At 38.4% G+C, this 26,823-nt stretch overlaps 1 protein-coding gene across 4 annotated transcripts in view; it reads right to left on the bottom strand.

Annotated features, from left to right (window-relative positions):
• Shrm (shroom) overlaps positions 1–26,823 on the bottom strand; it is a 130,740-nt gene that overhangs the window by 9,417 nt on the left and 94,500 nt on the right. The window lies entirely within an intron of this gene.

The following is a 26,823-nucleotide window of genomic DNA, read 5'->3' as shown; positions in this document are numbered from 1 at the left end:
TGCGCATATATATCATGTGAATATTAGATGATGTCACATATATTTAAATCTCTAAAATGTTTAACATGATAAGTTGAATCAAGTAAAGTTCTTTATATTTTTAGAATAATTTTAAGTTGAATAAATAATTTTAGATAAAATATTAAAAGTATCTATTAAATAAGAAGTATTTTAAGAATGTGATTATATAAAACACAGTGTTCAAAATATAATTACACAGATAATACAGTAGATAAATTCTATGATTGTCACTTATCTAACATTTACCATTATAACATAATTAGCTTAATACAAATTTTTTTTTTACATATCTTACAATTCAATTTACATAAACGAAGATAAACGAATGAGAGACTTAGCAAACCATGTACAAAAAATTTCTGAGAGATATCTATTACAAAATTGCTCTATTGTCCATTTACATAGTTATAGCATGCATACATCTTCTCAATGATTAATTGCGGTAATGTTAATTAATCAAATCATAGATATGACTTTGCAACTCATAGAATTCAGCGGTAATGAAAACCGTTTAATCGAGACCGGATACGGCTACTATTGTATTACATGAATTTTAATTCCTCAACGTACCTTTACGGTTCTATTAGTTTCTCACGGATTCCTGTATCTTTCATAAGCAAACCAAGAATTCCTATCGGAATACCTTGAAATGTTGCAATGTTGCGTGAAAACATAACTATTCAACACAAACCACCAACAACGCATCCTCGCGTTAATTATACGATATAATCCTAATGATGTTCTTTATGTATATAAATATTTAAATATTTTATTATTTATATATTTTTATGTAAAATAAGAACTCGGTCTTAAATAATTTTCTTCAAAACGCAACAATGTAGCTATAAAATAATGTAATAGTAAAAATCTTCTCTCTCTGTCTCTCTCCCTCCCTCCCTCCCTCCCTCCCTCCCTCCCCCTCTCTCTCTCTCTCTCTCTCTCTCTCTCTCTCTTTTTTTCTAAATCTATTTTCCTGTTCTGTCTTGTGTAAGTAGAAATTACGAGCACGTAAACACGATCTATCCTATGAATGTTTCATTCCTGTTATAGAGGATAGAGATCATCGAAACGAATCTAACATTCACGACATTCACATCGCACCGGCGTTTATCATTTTTGAGCACATGATCGAAAGTCCCTTTGATTTAATCCAAAGCATACGCAGTTGTGTGGCACTGATTTTCCTTCTTTAATCGGATCACAACATTGAAATGCCGTCACTGTCGTTCTTACGTTCACATTGTACTCGATTTAAACCCGTCCATATTTATGACAACGTATGTAACACATAATGTCAGATCCTGTCCATGAACTTACGAAGTCACGTCACTAAAACGTCGAAATTATTATTCTTAACGGACAGCCCCAGATGTTCTCGATTTGTGGTTGCTATTGCGATCGAAAAGAAAACTAAATGGTGGAATAATCTCCTATAATGATCGCGTTGCGCGCGTGCATTAATCTTTTCTCGGTCAAGTAAATGGAAGGGCGATACTTTAAGATTTGCGACACGGAGGAACTCATTTCGACTCGGTCGCCCAATTTCAAAAGCGCCCTGCTTTCATCCTTGGAGATTGACGTGATGGGTTTTGGGCAAATTGCTTCTCGGCTTACATCGAACGAAAGTTTTTTTACCGTAACGAAACGGTTAGGAAAGAAAGGTCGAAAGTAAAATTCGTGTCCCGAAACCTAATCGGGGTGCCTATGCGGGCTCTACCGTAAAATCATATTCTGGCACATGTTCCTGACGCAAGAAAGAAATCGTTTCACATATACGATAAAACTTATCTGACATATGACATAGCAATTCTAAATCGTATAATTGATGAAATGACATATGTGTAATCTATCATCGCATTATCAATATATCCATATAATCGAACAGTATAACGAGAATGAACGACGTGAGTGAAATAAGATTTTATCAATCTTAACTGCGCATTGCAATTTTTATAACGTGCCATGTGAATACATTATATAATCAGATATATTTGTATATCGTAAGTGTAAGCAATTATGTAAAATAATAGTAATGATTATTATAATTTTTTTATTTTACGATCATTTGATGTCATAATTTACGACGATATGTGCAAATAAATACGAATACGCGCTGCTATTTTATGCACGCGATTTTTACAAAATTGATCGAATATGTATCTCATAAATGCCTGTTTCTACTGGCTCGTATATACCCTGTAATTTTAAGCCGCCGACGGTAATGAGATTCATTTTTAATACAAATAACGAATTTCTGCCCGATGAAGAGTAATGCGTAACGCACGCGAATATGAGGCCTTAAAAATTACATTCAATAACAATCATACGTAACCGCATATATCGAACAGCTTTCGTAATCCATGTTTCTCTTTTCTCGAGGCGGATTGAACACGGAGAGAGATAGTTATCGGTTAAAAATACAACGCGTGTAAACAATAAAAGGAAGAAAATAAATATCGTATGTATTGCAAATATTATACTTCACGATTTTCTTAATAATAAAAATGCACAAGTCTCTCCGCTACTCCCTTGGAAGTAGAAATCATCGCGTCCTTCACGTTTTTTATTTAGTGGCTGTATGATGTTAAGAGATGATTAGATAAATACGACGAGCGATCGCATCAGCAGCAAATTTTGCGCGCAGATAATAGCATTCGATCGGAGTACTATGACGCAAATGATTAAAATACGCTTACACGCCTACCGATGCTACTGCCGCGGGACAAGGCGTGAGTAATTTATTATACTGGGATGAGAGAATATCGGTTAACTGGTAGCCAATTTACGTACTAGTATATCACGATAATTGACGGCCGGTGTTGTATATTCGCCCTAGCACACCGCGCCGTCTCGTATCACGCACCAATGACTTTGTGTACCAGATAAATAGTCAAGTGCTTATCAATACAGTCACCGGTATTCCGAGAGGACTCGATAAGAAGCACCCTGCAAACGCTTTTAAAAACAATCTTGTATCCTCAAGTGCCGCATCGTCTGCTAAAAATAACGACGTATTTATGTGCCAAGATATTACCGAGATGCGATAAGAAAATTTTTTTCCTCAATCGTTTGCCGTGATTCACGAAGAAGTTTGACTATTCGCTCACTATTACTATTTACATGTACGTTTCACGGACGTCGCGGTTAAGCGAGATTCCGTAACGTCGTTCTTCGCTTAGTAATCTCTATAGAAGTTTTATATACGATATATTTATACTTCTCTCCATTTGCGGAAAATCAATTACACCGCGTGTTGATACTCCCGCGGAAATATGCGTCAATATTTTATGAAGTTCGATAGGAGTGTTTTCTGTCGACGATATTGATATGATTCACGCAAGCGCTCGGTACGTGCAGTACTATAACATTTATAGATACGTGCGACGACGTGCGTACACCGCCACCATAAATAAAATGCCATACACTTTGTTCGGTACCTTAATTATGCGAATGAGTCATTTTTTTAATTAAGTCCGAGAGACAAGATACGATCTCTCTTTTGGGCTCGCGTACATAAAGTTCCATAATATTTATAGATTTCCATGTACGCACACGAGACGTTCATGCATCATGATTGCGAGCAGAGCACCGTGTTCTCTCCTTTGTCCGACAACTTAATTATGCGACGACCAGTGTCGTAGCTTTCGTTCGTTCGATATTAAGGAACAAGGCACTGATTTCTCGATCTTGTGAGCAAGTAGCACGATCATCGTACTACATGTATCGCCTATAGATACGCGTCTTCCCTCAAAGAGATGGAATACCCGGCGAACATCGATATGTCGTCGCATGCTCGGTGTCTCGTACTCATTAGGGCAGATCTACGATCGGTAGACACCGATCGATTGGGAAAGGCGATCGGTCATTACGACACCCCGATAATTACCTCGAGGCCGAGTTCGATTACGTGCACGTATACCCGTGCCTGCCAGTGTACGTGCATACGAATTAACCTCAAGGGAGAAGGAAAAAGAAGGAAATGCTACAAGCTCATGGCAATCGTACGATTTACATATTCGGCCGTATTTATACGGCGGCGATAGTTTATTCGTTCGAGCGAATCGTCTTGTTCAGCGGAACGAAAACCAACCTACCGGCCGCAAGCGGTCGTTTGCCAGTTCGAGCTAATTTTATAGAACGCGCATTTATACGTCGAAAGATATTTATCGGCAATGGTAAATTATAAATTCAAGCATCTGTTCCGATCGTTCAACTTAAACATAGAAATTAGTAACGCACCAATCGGAGTTATCTGCGTAATTAAACAGATAAACTTCGATTCCAACAAATCTCTTTGCAGTTTAAAGGTTTGGCAAGGATAATGTCAATTGCGTATCTTAAATCATCGGGCGAAAGAAAGCCACGACCTATAAAAGCGAGGTGCTAGAAGTACGCGTGATATTTTCCTTTGTTGAATAATTCGCTTTCCATAACAGAAAATCGCAGTGTGAGGAATAGTACCATTAGACAGCGCGGTGTAATCGGTCTCACGTGGTCTATTGTTTTCACATGGAACGGCATTGCATACGACGCGGCAGATGTTATGCAAACACGTATCGATATCTGTTAGACTGAATCTCAGGCCTCCTCAGCACACCTACGCGTGCAGCCCGTATATCCGTACGAGTGCGTAGCATTAAGCTTGCGCGCTCCTCAATCTTATCCCAGGCTTCTGAAAGGCGTGAGACAGTGATCTGGGTGTACGGTAAAGAGCCGCGAGACACGAAAAGCTAATTAGTCGGCGTGGACGATATTGTTCCATGCGGATGTGTTCGACGCGGCGGTCGCAGACGCGAGAAGTGAAAGCCGTGTCGTTTGCCATTTACATTTATTTGCACCGTTTCGCGATGAAACATCTCTGCGAATCGGTAACATTGTTTCTTTTCCTTCACGTCCGTATTCTAAATGCGTAATCTTCTTTTTTTCTGAATTTCCGCGGCGGACGTGACGAAACGATGACTGTGGAAGACGCAACGTTGAACGATGTTCCTTCTGAGGACGAATGAAAAGATGACAACGACGTGATCACTTCTTGTCGTTGTCGGCTGTGGCAGAATCTATTATAAGTCCATTAAGCAACGTTTGCAGTAGTAACGGACGCGGCCTAACGTTGACGTCTGACAACGCGCGTCTTTGCCTACTGCAAGAAGCGCAATTTGTGTAAATGCGATGAGCGAAACCTCGTGTCATTCAGTATGTCCGAGTAACCTTGTCTCACTTGCGATTTCGAAAATCACTTTGTGATCTTTTGAATAGCATACAAAAGCGGCTGAAACATGTATACATTATCGTATGTATATGCACATTGTCGTATACATCGCAATGCAATTATAATTCTTTTTAAATCGAGATGCGCGGTTCAGACGTTCGGTAAAGAAACAGCCAGTTGCGTATGTTAAATAATCGTCGAACGATAAAAATAAAATGAAAGAGATGTTGGAAGAGATCCAACATATATTTTTCTTGGTTAGATTAAATTTATTTTTCGTCTCTGAAATTCTCACATAGTACCACTGAATGATGGAATACTTCTTCGGAATATAAAATCTGACCCCGACTTCATCAGATTATTTTAAGTATTCAGATCTTAGCCTTGCATAGCGAGATACGATTTTCAACCTCATCTTCGAGGAAACCACTTTGCGGCCAATGTACCTCCGCCTACCTACTCAACACCGAAGAATGAAGAGTCCTGTTATGACCAGTAGCTGGCCAACGGATTGCTATAAGCAGGAGGGTCAAGTATCTCACTATTTTCCCATGGCACTTAGCATGCAGTTACTGTAAATTAACGTGACATAGTTCACGAATTTTAATGCAGTCAAATCTTTCACGAAAACAAAGTTACGTGACTGCCTTTCTCAAATAAATCAATTCTTGGCATCTATACGCGAAATAAAATATTTCTAATATAGATAAAAATATAGATATGTTTGCAACGTTTTAAAATTAGGAATTTGAAATTAAATGGAAGAGCTACAAATATTTGCACATATAAAAACTTGTTTATATTCAGAAAAGATATTTTTCATTCATGTTGTAATTTCAAGACATAATGACATCTGCTCATGTATTTCCTGTTGATACAAGATTCTCATAACCTACTGCACGCGTACAGTCTAAATGACAGTCTCCCCCATCGCAAATGTCACTTACGAAATCAGAATGCGTAGTATGAGTAACGTGTGAGAGCGTAAACACCACTTTCATGAGTAGACAGGTGCCTGCCCTCGCGATGGATGAAATTCGGGTCGAGTACTCGATTCCTCAGCCATCCGCATTTCCTGCCAAGGGAAAACTGGCACTTCTCGGGCAGACAAAACTTTCCTCGTGGTCTAGCGAGGCAAAAAACGTGTTGTCGCGCGAGCTAACGATAATCTCAATGCAAATGAAAGCGTCGAAGAGAAGACGAAGTGTCGAAAGAGAGATGTGTTACGTTGCCTCTAGCAACGTCTTTAATCTAATTTTAATTACAAATGAACATGACTGTGTAATATCACTAAGAATGGTATATGTTCACAGACGTATGCATAACATGATTTATGAATGATTATATAAAATCATTAGGCAAACAGATATTACTTAAAATGGACGCTAAATGGACAGCGGAAATTCCGTTTCTGACATAATGAATAGTCAGAAATGACATACTTTAACAGGGTGTTTTATAAAAGAGCGGATGACGATCTATATCAAATGATTATAAGCAGGAACGGACTGTCAGAATGTTATAAGAAATGACACTCGAGTATTCCTCATCAATATTTGTTAACTGTCATACCTACAAGGATATGTCACATTTCCAATACATTACAAATGAAAGCCACACTTTGCCTTGGAAATTTATCTCATCGTTTTCAAGCTTTTACTTTAAAACGATATATCCAGAATATTTGCGATAGAAAAATATTTAAATAAAATATCTCAAAGACAAATTATCTCAAAAAATTATATTTTTATAAAAAGAATGTTAACAATTATTTTTATAGAAGCAGAGAATTTTTAAAAATTAAAAATAGAAATTCTCATCAGACTTAAAAAAATTCATTTTTACTTGGATAGGTGACGAATAATTATGAAGTGTAATTTTAGGTATGAAGATTTCACTACAAGATCTTTTTGATATCTGGGCCATACGATGATAATCGCGCGCGATGCGAAGCGAGTAATCGGACCGAGATAGCCGAGATATCTGCGACCGAAATAAAAGTCGAAAGCGAAACGTGGTGTTTCGCGCTGCGATAAATTTCCATTGCGATAAATTTCAGAGTTAACCGTCCGAATTTTTTATCATTATTTCATATAAATACATCGTCACTTTGACTTTTTCTATGAATAAATATATTTAGATTGGACAATAATGAGAATTGATTGTTCCGAAATTAAAATCATATTATATTATTGTTATTGAATAAAATAGATATAAATATATCTTATATAACAACGAAAATGCAACGAAAACATTATACAATAATAATAATCCGTTCGTTTACATAATAAATTATGACGCTGCAAGAATATGATGCATTTGTTATGTACTTCCTCGTTTCGTTTCATATACAATTCTTGTATGGTGAAAGTAATTTGTAGTGGTAGCATCTAAACGCTACGTAAGAGTAGGCAGCGCGAGATCAATCCGATTTCTATTAAGATCACACTATCTGCCACGTGTCATCGTTGATTGTCAATATTTGAAAAAGTCATTGTAATATTTTCCTTAAATGCGAGGTTTTAGCCGAACCATATGTCGATAAGCACATGACGATAAACACATTTTGCTCAACTTAAACCGCTTTTGTTCCTGCGGAAAATCGCACGATGATACAAAATGTCGGTGGCGTGGGAAGAGAGGGTCGCTTATCGGTTTATCATACCCGCATGGCAGCGCTAACGCAACGTTATCGCGCATACGTATGTTCACATGGATAATATATTCCTGATGTGCTCGACTATTCACCATCATCAAGCTCCGTTCACCTGCTTGCTGATTCATTAAAAATTTAATGAAAGCTGCTGATTTTGATTAATGTCTGCGCAAAATCAGGTTTCGACACTTTTTTCAAATGTTTTCTAGTTGTGGATCACCCCGACATTAAATGAGCTGCACAATTACGTAAAGAATTTAATTTTCTCTCTTTCTTTCAAGATCATCTTATGAAAAAATAAAATTTTCTACTTTTATTTATTAGACATGTTTATTTATTATAAACAATTTTTGAATATTGAATATATAAACAATTTTTAAATATTAATTATATAAAAAAAATTATCGAATTATTATTAGAAAAAGTACATAAATATTACTAAATGATAATTGTACAACATACATATACATATATATATATATATATATATATATATATATATATATATATATATATTAAGATTTTTATGTTATTAATAAGATAATAATAAAAATAATGTTTTGATATGTTTGTCATTACAAAATATCTTCAAAATTAATTAATTCGTTCTTCTAGCAAAAAAGTAATTAATTAGCCGTCATAATAAAAGCCGTCGTAATAAAAGCAGTCTGATTAACGAGACAGTGCATGTAACATAGACATAAAATGCGCAATTGCCTGAAATTATTGCCATTATAGAGTCAAATGCGGCGTGACAAACGGCATAGACAAATAAATTTGTTAGCCATTTTACATAATTTTACGTCCTTAGAAAATAACCCGTGACGTGCTTATGCGACGTGAAAAAAGATTTTACGAGCCAGGAATCTTCTTCTGTACAATATAGAAGTAGGAGCAACCTACTTTCACACTTGGCAACGGAGCTGCACTCGGAATGGCAATTTAAAAGCGCTCGACTACGAGTGTAGTGAAGCTCGACTCGGCTGCTCGTGCGTTACTTGAACTCCTTGTGCTAATCGCAGTAGGTTAATCTTACAACGAACGGAAAAAGCGTTTAAAATAACATGCGATTAGAATAATATGTGGTAAAATTACGAAAAAAGTGAACATTACGTTTACACTATAAAGAATTATAAAAGATAATTTTTAAGCTCATTATATCAAAATAAAAAAAAAATAAAGAGAAACAAATATGTAAAATAAATAGCGATGACAGAAAAGATTGCCGTATTATACGGAATATATATGTAAATTATATGCAATATATATGTAAATCATATTCATCTAAAAGTAGACGTTATCAGTGAATGTCTCTTATTTTGATGTACCTTTTGATGTATGCAGGTAAAATATTTCTGAAAGAAATTTTGCGATATCTTTTTTGACATATTTTGTTTCGTTGATGTGACTCTATGCGCATCAGTCGATAATTCTATGTAATTTATAATAAGCAATCAAACGTGACGATACCATCAAAGAAGATATTATGTGCGAAGAAGATATAATGATGACCCTCTCGAAATTAATAGCATAACTGTATATTCAAACTATGATTTGTATCCATGTATGAGTTGCTTACTCTCAAAGCCGGTAAACACAGGGATGACGCTCGATATTCTTGCTGAACAAGGTGCGAACGACCGTGAAGAGGTAGCTTGCGTTACGTTTGCGCTGTTTAAATAATGCCATTTGATGACTCATGCTCTTCGGTTTTCTCACCAACCGGTTCGTCAAACGTCAATAACGATCTTAAAAATTCGAAGTCGATTAATATGTAATCGATTTCTTAAAAGGTAAACGCATCGCCTTACAAATCGCACACGAAAGATTTTCTCACGGAAGTTCTCTTCTTTTAGGCGTCTTATTTTAATCGTGTCACAAATGACAATGTATTGTAAGCACGTGAATGACGTAAAGAATTATGATTGCATTTATCGTCATCGTGTCTTTGCGATTGTTGTCAACACAAATTGCAATTAAAAAATTTTACAACACAATGAGTCATCATGTGCCATGCCAAGGTCGCGAGTTGGAACTAAACATTTTATTTTCAGAATTAATTTAAAAAGATAACTCGAAATTGCTTGCACTTAAAAGCTCAGTTGGATATAAAAGATATGCATTCAGTCTGTTGCTGTATAATTTGTTTTAACTTAATGAAATTGGCTAGTCATAAATTAAATTACAGAAGATATATACACTATGAATTGTATGATGAAATTAACTTTGCAGTTATACCTCCATCAAGGAAAATGCTTGCAAGTATATACAGTCAACTTTTATATATATTATTCCCGTTAATTACTACATTCTCGGTCTTAGCTGATCGAAAGAAACCAAATCGATCTCTTGTATGAATTTTACGCCGTCGTAAAGTGATTTTTTTTTTAAGAAGGCGGAAATCGTTTAACGCTTTTTAAGTGTCAGCGGGGGAGTAACAAACTCGCCCGACACGTATTCACCTCGCGAATCGCCTGACGGAATCACCCACGCGTATCTGCCTCCGGAGGTGAAACAGCAGGAAAACCATTGCGGTGGAATAACCATCGAAATGAGACGTTGCTCGACATGCACATTGCGTCGGCACCTACCATCGCGCCATGCTTTACGCCATGCGCGGCAGAAGTGCGAGCGCATTCACGCGTCGCGTAAATGTGACAAGATTTTTTTCGACCGAGATCCTTAGCGCGACGTTTTCGATGCTTTCTATTTTTCGCACGTGAGTAATCGGGTCAACACACCCGGTGAATTCTCGGTTGCGATGATGACCCAGGCGCGACCTGTCTTGGTATGGCACTTTGCGCTTCACGCCGAAAGCCGAAGCGTCGGCAGAGGAAATCTAACGTTGCCTAGAAAAACGAAGCGTAGAGAATGCGTAGAAAGTATCTGTCACGGGGCAGGGCGTAGATATAAACCGCCAGGAGGGCTCCGGCAAGAAGTACTCTCATTTTCCACGCTCCGGTGAACGGCGACAAGGTCTCGCGATGGGGTCCAGTCGAGAGATGGAAATGGGCGCGCGCGCGGGAAGGAAAGGAGAGTACGGCCGAGGCGCCAGGACAAAGGATAAGGATAAGGACGCGAGTTAGCCGGGCCGAGGAATGTGATAATAGCGCAGGTAACTAATTGCCACACGACAACATACGGAGCCACGAGACACACGTTAGCGAGGCACTCAGCGAAACGGCGTTCGCCGGAAGAACACAGCCGCACGCTTCGTCTCGGCTATGGTTGCACGTCTGACTTTGGTATGTTTCTGAGAAAGCTGCATCTCCTTCCTTTGTTCACATTCCTCATCTTCTGATAATACTGATAAACTTGTCGCGATAAAATAGCTACTCTTTGAAATATTATAAACATCGCTATAATTTTAATTAAAGTATCAACTGAAAAATTAAAGTTTTCATTTTTAAAAACTTGATGTTATTTTAATAACAAAAAATTGCATTTGTCTTTGTTATTTCACTATGCTTTATAAATAATTGGTGAAAAAAATTGTATTAAATTGTATTAACATATTTATTGATTTTGCAAAATGACGTCTTCTTAAAATACTATCTTCGTTTAAAAATAATAATGTAATGTTAGAAATTTAAAAGCAAAGAAAAGAGATGTATTCAAAAGACTGCATTAGGAAAAGATAAAACAAACTAATAAAACAAGATTACAGATTGAGAAGAAAAGGACAAAAGCCTTGGTCAGCTTTATTGCAGGGAAATCGACATTTAAACGAAGATAGTCGGCAATTTAGTGGCCTCGCATACCAGACATTCCCGCGCTTAAAGCAGCACGTTCCAGTTTTAGTTTTCTCGCAATTCGTTCTATATCTCGCGACTTCTGCTTCCAATTCCATTCACATGACTTCGTGCATCATGATGCGCTGCATGTGCACGGCATATGGAATGTTATTTAAAGTAGAGTAGAAATCTTATAGGAAGTGAAATATTAATCGAGAAGGAAGAAGGTACACAGCTGCGGTAGCAGATGTTTAATCGTCGTCTGACGACAAGATCGGCTACCGAGTCAACATTGCGGCGAACTACGACAATTTATTCAGTAATTTCATTCTGAATGGACAATTGCGGTACACGTATCTCGCCAAAACAAAATTCCAACAGGTCTAGCGATCCTAAAAATCGGCGTGTTACGTAATTTACATATTAACAAATGCTGTAACAAATGCTGTAACCAATACTGTGCGTAACAACGATGCAAGATGAGCGTATTATAGCGCATAATCACGAGCTTACATGAGTGAAATAATGACGGGTTTTGGAGATATTATATTACCTTTTAATTAACCGCAAATTACATCCCTTTTTATCATCTTTGATATTATGTTAATATCGAAAACAGTTTTTATTATTTCAGTCACGGGAGAATCTTGTTGTGTTCGTCCGAGGTTTATACGCGAAGCGTAAACGTGTAGAACCGGAGCGCACAGCACGCGATATCACGACGGGTTTATATAATGATCTGTTAACGACGTCTGGAAAATTGAAGGAAAGAGGACTGTTACATTTCCCTCCTCCGGCGTCGCGTCACGAGATTGCGATGTCACTCCAAAGTAGGGAGTATGAAAACCACAGCGAGCCTTTCCTGCACGGAATACTGTGCCGCGCGCTAGTTTTCGAAATTAATGTTGAACTGGATGATGGGGACTAATTGTAAGTGATTCTGCCAATCGTGGGAATCCGCGCTGATTACATCGCAGACACGTCGTCCAAGCTGTTTAGAAGAGGTAACTGATTAACTCGTAGCCAACTCGTTACATTAATCATTTCCTCGGAACAAAATTCTTTCGACGAATCAACAAGCGGCGATCATCCGAAGAAAAGCAAAGAACTTTATATTCGTTTATAGACGTTCATCACAATTGCCTCGTTACGTGCTTCAGAATGATTCCGTTCAGCGTAGTAATTTGAGCTTGAAATTAAAGCGACCAACGTACACTAAACGTATACTAAACGACGATATGGTCATCAGTAACTGTCATCAAGCCGTTGAGAATTAGAGATTGCACGAGAGGAAAGAAGAGTTGGCGAAATATAACGTATAAAAGATACGATGATAACGCGACACGCTCAGTTAAAGACAGATGACGATGAATAGATGAAACAGAAAAGAGAAGTGGAAAGGAGGGAGAAAGGAACGACGGATAAAGTCCGTCACGGATAGAAAAGTAATGAAGCAAAATGTAAAAACGCTAAATGGTGGGAACTAAACAGTCATTTCGGAGCGTCGGAAGACAAAGGATAACGGAAAAGACGATTTGTAAGGTAGCTAATGGAGGCGGTGGAGCGAATATAAAGGAGTCGAAGAGAGTAGTGCCGGACTAGAAAGAGGAGAATCAGTCGCAGTTAACGGTTGTAATACGAAAGGGCACACTACCGGGGCTACCTTAAGAGATCGTTTTGCTTATTGCCTTAAGAGATGCTGCCTCACAACGCGGCGACATTACTCGAGGTGTACTCGGAAGCGATCGTTCGCGAAGCGGTATTAGATATCGATCGTGCGTGCACCGGTTGTTCGCGGAGCGAGTAACCGATCCGACCGCGGAATAAAATGCAAGATAGCTTCATTCAATACTCAGAAGATGGAAAATGAACCGCTGCAATAGTGATGCAATTCACGAGTTCCGGAGTTGTGCGTTCCGGATGCGTGCGTCACTTTAATATGAGAAGAGCGGGATCAATCGTTGAACGGACGGGCAATTTTTAGCGAATGGATCGCGAAACCGTTCAGTGAGAAGGATAACACAGAAGGCATCAGTCGAGTACACCTTATCGCGTTATTACCTTGACTCCAGATACGAGGCTAAAATATCAATTGATTATGACAGATAGACTCTTTACAACCGATAAAAAAAGTTAGCGGTCATATCGTTCGGTTCATATCGTCGAGGATGGCAACGAGAAGGAAATAAAAGAGCCAATAAGAATCTGTAAATATATAAGTGTAATCATTGTAAAACTGTCGTCGCGTTGACTTGACTTCGACTAATTCCATCTTGTCTAAGAACTCAATTTCGCCGGAGCAATTACCGCGTGGCAAATGATTCCTGTCCCCTTCCCTCCTTGTAACATTCCACTGTAATGACGAGGGTACAGAGAGAAGGTGGTGCAGAGAGAAGAACATTGGCATCGGTTCAGCACACACAAGAGAGATCAAATTCCCAGAAGACGATGGAGGAGCGTCTCCAAACAAAGAGGGTCTTGTTCTATCGCCTACGCATATGTTACATACACGCGAGGAAAATTTCATGGCGAGCACCTTTGACTTTCGATAAGGTTCATGGTAACGTGGTGCCTTCTTTGATAGTCCACACAAGTTATTAATTTTATACTGAAAAATACACATAGCAATACAGAAATCTATTAAATGAAATTTTTTATGTTCGTTTTGAAATATTTAGGTAATGAATAATTGCATTTGTTATTACTTTATTTTTTTATCGTATTATTTTAAATCTATTTAAAAAAATTAAAAATTTTAAATAAACTTAACCACTTTGAGAACATATCTTAATTTGTTAATATTACAATGATATTTAACTTTTCTTACATTAAGTTACTTAATGTAATATATTACACTTGAAAAAAAAGAGACTGAAAAGAGAATGATTTGTTGATGAGTTACATTTATACGTATTTCTTTATTTTTTTACGGAGAAAATTAGAGTAGCTTGTATTTTGTTGTATCCTTTGAGGAACATGCGATGTTCACGGAAAAAAATCGCCTCGCGTGAAATCGACCATTAAAAATAAAAATGCACGCCCGCGTTAATAGGAAGTGGCCCCCAAACCTAAATCCAGTAGCAGTTTTTTAAGGTCGGCCGCTCACGCGTATTCAACGAGATTAATAAGTCCCTATTAATTAATATCAAATACTCGACCAAAAATCTTAAAATAACGGGAACCCGCGGCCATAAACACGCGGCTACCCGTGTGTGCCGTTATGAAGGGCTAATGAATTTCATAAATGTCATTACAATTAATCACGGATCCTCGTGAGGCTCGTCGTTTGTCGGCGGTGATGCCTCCTCTCGTCGCAAGAAGGGATTTGACGCGGTGGGGCTTTTCCGGCAAGATCGCTCTTGAGCGCTGAATCGATTACCTTCTCTCCGGCCGGATCGTTCATCGCGTACGCGTCTGCTCGGCTATAAATCAAGCGAGTTGTAGGACTTCATTGGAACGGGGCCCCGGGCCGTAAATCGCGAGACGTCTCCATCGCTCTCGTCGCGGCCGCCGCGTGGTAATCGGCGCGAGCGCAATATCGCGCGGATCCGCCCGTCGTGGTTTTATTTCGCGCTTGCGGAGAGCTTGCGGAAGAACTGCCCACCCGGCGCGATTCTCCGCGCTGCGCCGCGCCGCGCCGTGTTCTTCCTTTCGTAGCGAAACGCGCCCACGCGTTCCGAGACGGATCGACGGACGAAACTCTTGAAATCGATATCGGCTCTGTCTATCCGATCGTCTGTTTCGCTTCGCGCACTGGACGTCCCGCGGTGGATCCAGATAACGCGATCAGCCAGTTTCGCAACTGTTCCCCCGCGTGTCGTCGATGAACCATTCTTGTTGTTGCCTTCACTCACGCGATTGATCGCCCCGATCCGAATCGGATCGCATATCGAAGATCGCGATCATATCCGTAAACCAGATTTCATGGGCTAATACATCGTTGATGAGCATATTGCCTGCGTTGTTGAGAACACGGGAAATCAAATTGACAAGCTGCCTGACTGGCATACAGAGAGGTGCTGTAACAGCGATCGGCGTTAGTGAACGTAAACGCGTTGAAATATTTATTGGCTGCGTTTTATGTGCACCCAGTGTAACTTACCTGGCTAGAATGTACGAAGTGGACGTTATCTTGGAAATAGTCGAATGTACTGGTCTGCATAAGTACTCGAATAATAAGGACATATGCGAAAGTTACGTCAAGGTTGTATGCGAATACGCTTTAACATTCTATGGGATGAAGTGGAATAATATTTCATACGAAATAATTCAGTGAGACTAATAGCACGTCAAATTACAGTCTTTAAATATTTATTAAATCAAATAACGCGCATAAAATCTGCAGAACTTACAAGTAAAGTTAAAGTTTGTACGGCAAAATTTGCATTTTGAAATTATGTTCTCAAGCGTAGGAGAATATAATATAATATAATATAATAGGAGATAATATAATATAATATACGAGACAAAGCATTTTCTCTTCAGTTGTTCTCTTCGGTAACGAAAATTGTCGGGTCAAAGGTGGACATGTGAGAACTTAGCTTTGACAGAGAAAACTGCATTGAAGGTCTCAAACATCGTTAACAATAATATTGTAAGAACAAGCATCTATCGGAGGCGTTATGTTAAAGCTGCATAATGAGCCGTCACTCATTTTCTGTGTAGATTATTGTACTGGCTCATTACCCTTCGTCCCCTTTCATTACCTCGGGACCAATCTGAAAGTGTTTGAGTATCTCGAATATATTTCACAGCTGAGAACTTGATGGCGCTACAACTAGATAAGATGCACAGACTTCCAGATCGATTTGCGTATCTGATGCCATTAACGAAGTGTGTCGTAACAGCGACCGGAAATCATTGCGGAGAAACGTCCAGGTGATTCTCCAGAAAGACTACGATCACCCGCTGTAGTCTAATTGTTATTAATTAGTACGATCGTTGCGGCGCCGTTCGTCTCGATTGAGTGAAATTACATCGATAAGCAACCTATTAACCTGCTACAAGATAAGCGCAATTAGAAACCATGAATCTTTAATTGAGCTTCTATAGCCTAGATACCTGTTTGAGCAACAAAATAAGCGATCATGATTAATATCATTGTTAATATTGCAATGCAAGTAGAGGAAACGGATCGAGCGACGCATTGGAATGTGAGAGATCTTAAATGGCCGTTTTACACGTTTCTTCGCGAAAGGAAAAACACTGGACCGCTGATGGAATCTGGACCGCGTGTGTCGCAATTTAAGCGAGTAAGGAATCGGGCTCTCGATGCAAACCTCGCCTTCATACATCATTGTACCGCGTGCGTGATAAGACGAAACGAGAGAGGCTGCATAAATTTCTCTTAATTGGCGGTCGTAATCCGATGAGCCGATTAAAAGGAACCGATGCGAATCCGCTTAATTCACGGGACGTAAACATGCAAACGCGGACGGTGACGCACATGCGGAAATACGCTATATTTTTGTAGTACGTAACGCGCGGGCCTTAAATTAACCGGTTAAACGTCCAGCTGCTCCGAAAATTAAGTAATGACCTGGCGCGGCACTAAAGATGCTTCGAGCCGCGCCGACGCCGAGTTGAAATGCTGACGTTGCATCGGCGAGCAGAGAATGCTGGTGCACGTCAGGATGTGCGTCCGCGAATCGTCGACTTGACTTGACAATGAATTCAAACGTGGCACGATAAGTAGCGAGGTGCCCTTGCGGCCCGGAGGGGAATCTGAGTTCTGACGTGTGCGAGAAAGGGAGAAGGATGAACGAGCATATTCGAAGCCTGGAAGGAGACACCAGACGGAGAGAAAGACACGATCGCTTCGTTTAGTTGTTCTTTCTGCTTCTTGTAGCCGTATCGAGCGAATAGTTCCCAAGCTTCGCTCGGTTACTTCTAAGATCAGCCAATCCGACTTCGATCGAAATGGTAGCCGATTTATATGAATAAATTCATAAAATATATGTTATCGCGACGGATTATTAATTAAGATGAAGAAAAAGGCGAAAACAAATCTAAAGATTAGTAGTGCACGCTACTGCGTTCGAATCGCATTAGTTCCAAGATTGAATTTAATGATTGATTTGAAATGTTAATTTCATAGTGGCATAGTTTTGAAATACTCTCAGATTAATATCAGATATCGATATTAAATATATATATATATATATATATATATATATATATATAAAATGCGCGTACAAAAATAGTAAAGTTATAAAAATAATAAAATGATGTAAAGACATTATTTATTTACATCATTTTACAGATATAATTCTGGCACGACTATAATAGAAACAAACTTGTTGAATTACATTACTTGTGTAATCGCTATATATATTATTCAATTATGATAATAACAGGAATTAATTTTACTTTCACTATATCTCAAGTATGAAAGTCGATAAGAATATTCGTGGATATTATTGCGACTGTGTATTGATATAATGTAATGATCTCTTGTTAAACAGATCTTTAAATTTGCGCGATTCCAGTTTTCAAGATCGTCTGTTCGATTGTGGTTCATTTTCCAATGAACCGGAACCCACTTCCTATGGAGACGCGCTTCATTCTACGTCTAAATTCAAAATTGCTTTGAGAAAATTTAATTTCGTTGAGCTACATCGCGACAATGTCTCATAAATCCGACTGTAGACCGATTCAATCGGTAACAAAGACGCGAATCGATTGTTCGCGCGTATATAAGGACAAATCGCGAGACATCGCAAATGGAGTGTAAAATTTTGGGTTGCCTGTGACGGAATGATTGGTCGCCGAGGGGGAGTTCGGTATTATTGATTAGCCATGACGTCGGAGCCACTGGAGTGCGTGAAACTCGAAGCGGATCCGCTGGTTCCGACATATCAACCGGTATAAAGTAGGAATATTGCAGTTAGATATTTCGTTATCAGTTGATTAAAATCTGATAAACCGATTGCTTCATCTGCATAGCAAGGATTTCTCTCTTTTTATGTACGAACAAGCTTAGATTATCTTAAAATTGATTAATGTATAAATCTCTCTCTTTCTCTTTCCCTCTCTCTTTTTGTTTTGTCATCATCATCAATCATAACATTAATGTTTACTAAAATATAAAATAAAATAAAATACTTGAAAATATAAGAAATCGAGAAAATTCCAGCGAGCGTCAAAAATATATTTTTGTAAATCTGTTTTGATTACAACATTATTATTCTATAACATATATAATCTTAATATTTGTAAACATATATTAAATTAATTCGAAAATATTTAACGTAAATCTAACTGTTTAAATTTCACAGTGATATTTACAATTGTCTCATTTTTGACAATTCGCCGTTTTAGATTACTGTGCTTCGCAAATATCATATGAAATCGCGCCTAATGATGCCGCTTTAAATTTAAATATCCGCCGTCGTACCTTCGTATCCGAAATTTATTGCTCCCGAAGACCATTGTGCTGATACTGTCCACTAGATTATAAACACTCAGATTCAACATCTGCCCGACGAGCGAGCTGCGATTTGTCGCCGTAGGAAGCTCAGGTCATTGTACACTGGTCCTGGCAACGCACCTCGTTCGCCCCCACACTGTCTGACACTGGGCGATCGATGCCGAAACCAGTCACGCATCTGTTGTCATTTCTCATTCGCATTTACAACGTCGACGATCACTGAATCGGGAATAATAAGCGAAAACGACGGAGAACGCGCGAGATGGCGAGGCACTTTTTCCACGTCGGACTTTCGATCGCGAGCTCTCTGACAGCTGTCAACGAACGCTGCGAGAGAACGCGAACGACACGGTACGTACACCGCGAGCGCTGTCAACCGAATGACTCGGAGCACTGCTCGTGTAGCGTTGGTGGAGGGGTATCAGTAGGGGGAAATCCTCCGAGAGTGGGAGCTCGAAGGAGAGAAAGAGAAAAGAGCATTTACTGCTTGTTCTAGGGCGAATCCCTCTAAGGGGGATGTACAAGTACACGACGATTAGAATTTGTTCAACAACAATTGGAAGAGCTGAAAACTGAAGGGCTGTATGTTTCGCGGGATCGATATGAATCTAAAAAAGTATTGAGTAAGAAGGAGAAACATGGCGTCTCATGGCTGGTGTACACGAGCGATACGAGCATCAAAAGCGACTCGTACAATTGGAATAACTGCAGGTCAACGGGTTGCATTATTGTCCGTGAGTTGAAGGCTGCTGTAGGCATGTAAAAATATCTCCTACGTATCTTTTCTGAATTAAATTAGTATCGTTGATAGTTTTATTAGTTATAACTACTATGTTACGTTTGATGGAATTGATAGCGAAAAACTTTCCGCGGTTTGACACCGATGTTTAGGACACCGCTGATAGATCTCGAACGCAATTCAGCCGCGTTGATGATGATTCCCGGAATAACTCGTTTTATTGTCTCGGTCGGATGTGGAGACGTGGCCACGTGGGATTGGCTTTTAAGCCATCGAACGTGCCATTTCAGCGATAATACGAGGCCAAAGATAAACCGCATACGTCGCGAAATCATCGTCCACCCACCGCGACGCACGCTCGATTTCGTTACTCTTGCCGATCCGCATACTTATGTCGCGCGAAAGAGAAAAATTAATATTCGCGACGGACGGTTCTTTAAGTTAATACACGTTCTTTGGTAGCGGCAACCGCGCTAGCTGGTGCCATGATTCCGCGGCAACTCGCAACATCTGCAGTCGTAACTCGCTCTTCTAGGAGGACAACGCTCGTAAGTTACGATCGCGGCGGGTGAGCCGCGTGAACGCTGTAATTTATATGTTACAACTGCCGAAGTTACGAAGCGAGACTTTATGGCCACGGAAACTCTTTCGGTGCGCTACGGAGATCGCGAAGACGCGGTAAAACGCGTCACTCCGCGCCGATCCGCCGCAGCTCTGTGATTATCGGCCGCGCGGCTCGAAGAAAGAATGCACGAAAGGAGAAAACGCACCGGCTTGTCAATATAAGCTGTAAATTAGCGCGCGAGACAACGACCTCGACAGGATATCCCGCGGGAAAACGCATTTCCCGTGTCGTTCGCGTAGGATTGCGCCGTTAATTCGATTCCCATCGATGTCGCGCGCCGCGAATAATCGATGTTCTCCGAGGCGTGTAGCCTCAACATGCGTAGAAGGCCAGGCACGTATCCGTGCCGTCGTCTCTTCTTCTCCTCGCTACGCTGGGTAAACGTTTATTAGAAGCGAAGGGCGGCCTCGGGTTCGCGGCTCGTTGAGAAGCAGCTCGACATTTTTAATAGTTTTCTCCGATCCGCGAGGAGCTCCGGTCCTCCTTTTTCGCATTCCCGTGTAATAACAGGTCTCTGATCTCGCTGGGGATCGACCGGACTCGGCTCGCTCGTTCGTCCCGAGACAGAAAACCGGCACAGCCGCCGGCGATTGTCGTAGGTAAGTGAGTTTGACGTACACCGACATCGTGCGCACCGCACCATATGCGTCTCCTCGATTCCAAATACCTCTCTACCCATACTTTCCTCGCACTCTCACTTCCACACACCAAATCTATACGCGTCTTTCCCTTTCCTGACTCTACGTCTTCATCCATTTTCGGTGATCCGTCACTTTGGGAGAGATTTTCAAATATCATTAGGAACAGGAGATTAAGATATTCGAGGAAGGAGAAAGAGGAAGGGAGATCATTATCGTGAGATTGATCGAAACGTGACTGTTTTAGGAAACATCTGGTCCGAGATCGTGCGCGATCGTTCATTTATACAATCGATCACTAAAAGATACAAAGTTTTTTCGTGGCGCATAAGACACACTTTTTGCATTCGCTCCTTGTATATTTTACATTGACAGCTGTCATAATGTCTTACTGTATGTATAATTCTTATGCCAAAATTTTTGCAAATTTCAAAATCCATCGAAAGAAGTTGCAATTTTTTTAGTGATCAATTGTATATACATGAAGTTCGATCATGCCGAATTTCTGACAAACAGTCAGAATTTATTGAGACGCTTATTCATTGATAATACTAATCAAAGTTTGCTGAGATATTTCCGATCTTTACAACCGTTCAGATAAATATGATTACATATAATGCAATAAATAATACTCTCAGAAATCAGTTTATTTCTGTGCGTTTGCCTCTGTTAAAAAGCATTCAAAATACATTTCCATTAGTAGTTAGAAATGACACATCATTTGCAGAACGAAAGCGATTACCGCGAGACATTACTGTCGTGTCGCGCGTCTATTCTTACTTCTCAGACTGATCCTTCGAGGAAGAAAATACGGAAGAGAAGTAATGTCCCAAGTTTAGACGGGCAACTTTCCAAAATCTTACTTGGAGATGGTCGGAAAACGACAGTTTTAGAATTCATCATAGAAGAAACATGATAACGACATTGATATTTATTTTTAATAATAAATAAAGGTTCTAAGATAATTATACCATCACAAAATTATTTTATTCTATATTTAAATCTTTGTGAAAATAAATAAATATTTACAGAAAAGATATGAATATATTTAAGAAAACGATAGTTATATTAATTATTTATTTTACTTTTTAATATTGATATTGTTATCGATATATCAAAATATATCGATAAATATGGTATGAAAAATAAATATTAAATCTTAAGCAAGCATTGTTCGTACAATATGCGATAGATATTTAATTAATTATTGATAATAAAAGGCAGAATATTTGCGCAACTTATAAAGACCGTTGTCTGGCATCGCCAGTTGAGCCCTGTTACATTTTATCAATGTGGTTATCAATGTACTTCCGCACCGTGAAAAATGAGACAATGTGCGTCATAGAAAGTGCATTTACACTTCGCGAACAGAATGACAGATTACTCAAACGAGGGCAAGACTCTTCATAGATAGTTTTCTTATCGTAATAAGGCCGAAGCAACGCTGCGGGAAAAGCCCGTGTCTCGAATTGACCATTAATAGATACCTGCGTCATGTTTTGCGGAAAAGATACGATTTTTTTAATACCTAGGGGCCAGGCGATTTGCTAAAGATATATGTAATATTTAAATTAAGTGAGCGGATTTATTGTGAAATATATACAAACGTGTTTATTACTTATTTCACATTTCATATTGATTTCATTTTAATTTCATTCCAATTCATTTCAATTTAATTTTAATAAACCGGATTAATTAACCAATACATTACAAATTATTGTTATTAAATATTATTATTATTTTTATTATTATTTGTAATAAATATTTCAAACAAAAATTTGTGTTATAACATTGTAAAAGTAATATTTTAAAATAAATATATGATATATGTGCTGTTTGTTAAAAATGCTTAGCCTACTCATCGTCAATACATTATGGCAAGATTATATATTTAAACATGTTTTAACAAGATTTATACTATTCTTTATTTCTAAGCATATTATAATTCATTTTATTACAAGGTTATTAAAATGACGTTAATGATGCCTGTGAAATAGCGAATAAAGAATTATAAAAATAACTCTGTACGCTCGCGTAATCTTGTGAAACTTTGCTTCAAAGAAAATCCATACATTCTGAACGTTTATTCAAAGAAGACTTTTACTCTTCACAAATAAAAAAAAAATAATGAGTTAATAAAAAAAAAAACTCCATGCTAGAAACAAAAATTTCAGAAAATGCTACTTAATAATAGTAATGTATATATTCTTTTAAAAAGACTAGCCGTAAAAAAGTATTTCTTGCACTCATCGATATATAATAGAATGTATTCTTCTTATATTAATATCTTCATCGAGAATAAGCATAGAGATGAATCGGCATGCCTATATTAGGATCCCTGAAATATAGCGATTATAGTCTCTCTTTTTTAGGTCAAGTCTTTACGATCACTGGTCCGATATAATGATCAAGTCTGCTACGGAACACGCACATACATTCGTTATATGTTCACACGAGCCCATGTCGATGCTGATGTCATTCGCTATTCCGGTGATCGGTGATGTTTCCGATATACAACGTACACGTGATCTGCACGTCGTCCGCTATTCCGGTCGCTGCTTGACCCTGGATCATTTCGCGAGGATGATTATTCATCTTATACCAAACGTTCGTAAACTAAAAATTTTCCTCTTTCGCCACGGTGAAACGCGTGGATATACAATCGTAAAAGAAAAAATAACGGAGCAACTGACGACCTTGATCTTCTCTACATAAATATTCCCTTTCGTTGCTCGATAATGTTCAATAAATTTGACGTTCCGCTAGCTTTCAGCGCGCAGCTTGTAATTTCAGTATTATCTCTACCTTGCACGATCGTTCAACAGTATCAATGAGATTGAGATCTACGATTTATGACTTTAGTTCGAAATTTTATTAGAGAATACGTAATTTTCTAAATTCTCTCTCACCCGCGCGCATACCGCTTCTTACGATTTTATTGCCATTTTTATTACCTTTAACAGTTATGTTCTTGTTTGGTCATAAAAGGGATTCGTGTTTAAGGTACTGCCTTATCGAGTCTTTTAAGCGGGTTCAATCCTGAATAGGTCGGTCGCTGACCGATTATTCTCCTTGTCTTGTGACAAGCCACTATAATTTCTCGACGATTCTTATCTCGAAATATTTACTCTGTATCTTCCAGAGCATTTTGAATAAATATCGAGGGTTGGAATGCTCAGAGTAAACCGAGCGCCGATATGTCATCTATTTATAACTTCACTGACGGTGATTACTGTATCTGCACGCGCCGCGTATGCCTAATGAAAAAAAAATCCGCTGCGGACTCGCTAGCTGCGGTTTGTTGCGTCTACATTGGGTCTTTCCGCAGGTGCGAGAGCAGTCGCCGCGGTTATTCCAGCAAATGTCAGCGACCTCGTCGGCGATCCAGGCGTCAACGGGCGATCGGTGTTTCGTTCTTGGTCAAGTTGCGTGTAGCCACTGACTCAACTCAAGGAAGTACAGGAAGTACGCAGCACGCTCGGCACGGTCGTTCACGTCGGGCGGTTCATCGTCGGATCGGCTGTGCCGTTCTTACGAGCGGTTCGGCCGTTCGGTTTGTGGTAGGAACCGCGAACACGCCGTGCCACGGAGGCTTTACGAGCACACGGGGCTCTCGTTGCAGATCATGACATTGCGCGGGGCCGCGTCAACCGCACGTGACGGCCCGCGATCGTCCGCATGTTAAAAGCACGTGCGAGTAGAACGCGTAGATCTTCCGTCCGGCATCCTGTGCCTGCTGCTGATGCTGCTGCTATTTCTGAGACCACCCGTCGTAATAATAAAATCGCCTGAGATTTGCCTCACATGTGGCTGACGTCTGACATTACACGTGCATCCGCTCCGCAATAGAAATTCCACCTGCAAAATCGCGATCGAAACGCGAGAATCAAGCGCGATGTGTCGACGCCGTAATTTAAAATTCCTCTAATATAAAAGCGAAAATAAAAAATAAAAAGTAAAATAAAAATTTTAACGAGGTTTCTAATAAAGCGATATTTTATTAGCTTTCTAAAAATTGAAGTCAGCGTTTTATATTTGTTCATCATTATTTTGGACACTTATTTCTATTTTATTTTTGAAATTAAATAAAGACAACTGCTTTTTTAATGTGTATATTTTATCTTATCTTATTTTTTATTGTCAACTAGCAATGGAGAAAAAAATATGAAACATTTTTACTTCCGAGACTTCCTTACTTCCTTTACTAAAACATGTCATTGCGCAATCTTGATTCGTTAATTTGTTGACTGTTGTGTGAATAAAGCTTTCCTAAAATTAAGGAAATGGTGAAATGCGCATATTATCAGATAATGATCAGGTTGTACTAATATCAATGAAAATGAATTAGAAAACTGACAGCATCCATCTTATCGATTCGTTTGGCACACTAATTGATCAGAGAAAGAGCCAATTTGAAATAAAATAACTTAAATAAAAAATTTTTAAGGTGAAAAAGTTGCGCATCAGTTACATGTACGTTTACCTTAGGTATAAATTAACTAAATTGTTTTCTAATCAAATTAATAATATTCGAGAATATATAAAAGAACATTTGAATAAATTTTGATGAATTTGACAAAATTCGAACTGTTCATTTTGGCATGCTGCGCTCTGACACATATCCTAACGGTATCACTTGATTGTTACCTAATGCCGGACAATTTAACACAAATTGGACTTTCTCACTCTTGAAATTTTTTACGTTGTGCAATTTTGTCTTATAATCGACTTATTCATAGAAAATTTCCGTTATTTCACTCCTTTGAAACGTCAGATTTTTAAATGGTTATATTGAAAATTATAATATATTTTTTATTAATATATATGATTTTTATATAAGATTTGTAAAAATTATTGTATTTCTATTACTAATATAAATATTTAAATAAATTGTTATGTATATTCGTACAGCATCATAATTTAAACTAATTCTCAAATATAAATTATTATATTATTTCGAGAAATGGAAAAGTAATTTTTATGTACAATTAAATTTTTCTTTTTCAGATCAAATTTTTTTTTATTCGTGTGCATATATAAATAAAATGTAATTTTTAACACAAAAGCTATCCGCGGACTTCCGAATAATTTGTGTTAATCATTTAATCGTAAGACAGGTTGTCGTTCTGAAGATACCGTTCTTCAGAGACGGTCCCGTGACTTCGTGTCCGGTGTCGTCCGGTCTCGAGTCGCTGGCTATTGTCTTCGTGACTGTTTCGTTTGTCGCTCGTCTCTGTCACGTTGTTGCACTTCCATTTCCTTGGTGCAACTATTTCCCCGGAGAATCGTAAGTCACAAGCAGGACGACGTGCTTGGTAGCTCACCGAAGTCGAGCGTAATAAGGTTCGTCCGAATGAATGCAATAATAGAGAAGTTCCAGAAATTAAATATATACTGTTATAATTATAATAATTATTACAATTTAATTTGCATGTTAATCGGTTAATTGCTTTATAGTTTCTTTCTTTGCATTTTCAATGTGAATTAAATAAAACTTTTAGGATACACGTAAAAATAGTTTTAAAATAAGACAAAAAAGAACTATTATGATCAAATTCCGTCGGTTAATTGTAATTTAATGGTTACAATCACTTAATAAAATTTTTTTACATATTACAAATTTTATTACATAAAATCTATCTGCCTAGCTTTAATATTATTGAATTATTAGATATGTTTTAATCAATCTATATTGAAAACATGTAACTGTTATATATAATTAATAACTTTTATCTAAATTGTGACAAGATGATTTGTATGTACTCTATTACA

Source organism: Pogonomyrmex barbatus, unplaced genomic scaffold, assembly GCF_055798465.1.
Source record: "Pogonomyrmex barbatus isolate J1 unplaced genomic scaffold, ASM5579846v1 scaffold2, whole genome shotgun sequence".
Taxonomy (NCBI): domain Eukaryota; kingdom Metazoa; phylum Arthropoda; class Insecta; order Hymenoptera; family Formicidae; genus Pogonomyrmex; species Pogonomyrmex barbatus.
This window is presented reverse-complemented; position numbering and strand designations above follow the sequence as displayed.